Consider the following 2,500-nt stretch of genomic DNA (forward strand, 5'->3'; position numbering starts at 1 on the left):
TGGCGGCTTCTAGCCGCACGAGATTGAGCAATAACAGGTCTGTGATGCCCTTAGATGTTCTGGGCCGCACGCGCGCTACACTGAAGGAATCAGCGTGTCTTCCCTGGCCGAAAGGCCCGGGTAACCCGCTGAACCTCCTTCGTGCTAGGGATTGGGGCTTGCAATTATTCCCCATGAACGAGGAATTCCCAGTAAGCGCGAGTCATAAGCTCGCGTTGATTACGTCCCTGCCCTTTGTACACACCGCCCGTCGCTACTACCGATTGAATGATTTAGTGAGGTCTTCGGACTGGTGCGCGGCAATGCTACGGCATTGCCGATGTTGCCGGGAAGATGACCAAACTTGATCATTTAGAGGAAGTAAAAGTCGTAACAAGGTTTCCGTAGGTGAACCTGCGGAAGGATCATTAACGTATATAAAAGCGCTTGCCGTGCAAACGAGCAACAGCGATAATAAAGTTTTGTAATTCAAACAAATAAAGTTCAACACGCTCACAAGCGCGGTGTTGTTTTTGAGATTTTCGATTGGCGCTACCGTGATCATGTTGACGCATTTTCACAGTCCTTGTGCTCGTGCCATTCGGACGCAAACGCGTGCGCTATCCTGATAGAAAGAAAAACATCACGGATAGAATCTCGGGTGCGACAGGGAAGGGAAGAAAAAAAAGGTCCCTTCCGCGCGCCCCATTTGAACGAAGAAACGGTCGCGAGCTTTGAAGAAAACGAATGTCGAGTGAGGATGGGGGGGGGAGGAGGAGAGGCCTTTTTGAAGCTTTTTTTTTCCCTCAATATTCTCTATTCGTTTCTTCATCTCGTTGTTTCTCTGCATTACTGCGCCGTAAGGCGGTTTCTCGTGTTGCTGCTGCTCACCGTTGGGCAACCTAATTGAGCCCCACTTATTGCTCAGTAAAGGAAGCTCGCTATGCGCTCACGCGTTGTGCCTGTTTTCCGAGGTTTTTCAATGAAATTTCGCCCAAGAGTAAAAATCAGCGTGAGCAGCGCCGGGACCCGCTTTTATCTTAGCGACGACACAACCATTACATGGCAAAGACACACACACGCCGGGCTCGTTCCGGAGTCTTTAGTCGTCGCCGAGACTTGCGGCCGTTTTGCTGTCGCGGCCTTGCGCTTGCGATCAACTGATTGCGCGCGCTTGTACCAGCGACTTCGCTCGTCGCGTCTCCCTTAAATTATTTTAGGGTTGGCGGGCTTGCGAAACCGTCCTTGTCGACGATGCTCGAATTTTTAAGAACAAGATTTATGAATAATGCTGTTTGTAACGCACAAATATGTTATTATATGATTACCCTGAACGGTGGATCACTTGGCTCGTGGGTCGATGAAGAACGCAGCTAATTGCGCGTCAACTTGTGAACTGCAGGACACATGAACATCGACATTTCGAACGCACATTGCGGTCCACGGATACAATTCCCGGACCACGCCTGGCTGAGGGTCGTTTATGCATAAAATTTAGACTGCTCTCGCGATGATTTCGTCATCGCGTGTAGCGAATGTATTGGGCGTTCGTTGACCCCATGCCCTTGTACAAAAGGGGGTGCGCGTCTGCGTCGCTTGAAATAACGCGCTCTCCCGCAAGTCTCGGAGATCGAGTCCCTTCGATCCGGATTTCGTGAGCCAGCGTGTGCGAATCGCGAATTCATTTTCTCCCTTTGCCGGGGAGAAGTTCAAATCTATTCGCATTCGCCCGCGATACTCTATGAGAATCGAGCACAACCAAATGGCCGTTCCTTGAATTTTTCGAGTCGAGCGTGTGCGGAGATGATGGGAAAAGAGAGAGAGGTGGGGCATGCCCCCCCGGACCGTGTTGTCCGTCGTTGTTTTTTTTTTTCCATTCTCGTGCGCAATTCGCCGCTACTTTGATAAGTGAGCAGACACGCCGCCGCCGAACGGCCGGTCGATCGAGTTCCGGAGCTAATTGTTAGTTTTTAAAGGACAGATACTGACCGGATCGCTCGCGCAACGGGGGCGAGCCCGCATGTAGCGTGTTTTTAAAGAATTGTTCGCACATACGAGAATCGGAAGGTGTCATTTGATGAAAGAAAAACAGCGTGGTTCGAGCACGTGGTTCGGTGGTTGGGTAATCGAACGCGAAATGTTTCCACTTTGATTTTCACTCGTCTCGAACTGATCGCATCGCTCTTCCGCCAATGAAAAATTCATACGGAGAGAGAAATGTGTGTTGTGTATGTTGTTATATAAACATCGTACCAGGCACCCACGGATGTGTTGGAATTCTCATGGTTTTGAATAAAATCGACGACCTCAGAGCAGGCGAGACTACCCGCTGAATTTAAGCATATTACTAAGCGGAGGAAAAGAAACTAACCAGGATTTCCTTAGTAGCTGCGAGCGAACAGGAAATAGCCCAGCACTGAATCCCGCGGCACTGCCGCTGGGAAATGTAGTGTTCGGGAGGATCCACTTATCCCGGGGCGTATGCTCGAGTCCAAGTCCATCTTGAATGGGGCCAATTACC

General features: G+C 50.2%; 2 non-coding genes across 2 annotated transcripts in view; both read left to right on the forward strand.

The window, feature by feature from the left end:
* The first annotated feature begins 1,304 nt into the window (after positions 1–1,304).
* LOC122418654 (5.8S ribosomal RNA) lies at positions 1,305–1,459 on the forward strand. Its single transcript, XR_006262569.1, has one exon. It is a non-coding gene; the product is annotated as a 5.8S ribosomal RNA (ribosomal RNA).
* Positions 1,460–2,281: 822 nt separating this feature from the next.
* LOC122418656 (large subunit ribosomal RNA) overlaps positions 2,282–2,500 on the forward strand; it is a 3,981-nt gene continuing 3,762 nt past the window's right edge. Inside the window, exon 1 of the ribosomal RNA XR_006262571.1 lies at positions 2,282–2,500. This exon is cut by the window's right edge and continues 3,762 nt beyond it. This is a non-coding gene — a ribosomal RNA (large subunit ribosomal RNA).

This window comes from Venturia canescens, unplaced genomic scaffold, assembly GCF_019457755.1.
Source record: "Venturia canescens isolate UGA unplaced genomic scaffold, ASM1945775v1 PGA_scaffold_27__1_contigs__length_34669, whole genome shotgun sequence".
In the NCBI taxonomy this organism is placed as follows: domain Eukaryota; kingdom Metazoa; phylum Arthropoda; class Insecta; order Hymenoptera; family Ichneumonidae; genus Venturia; species Venturia canescens.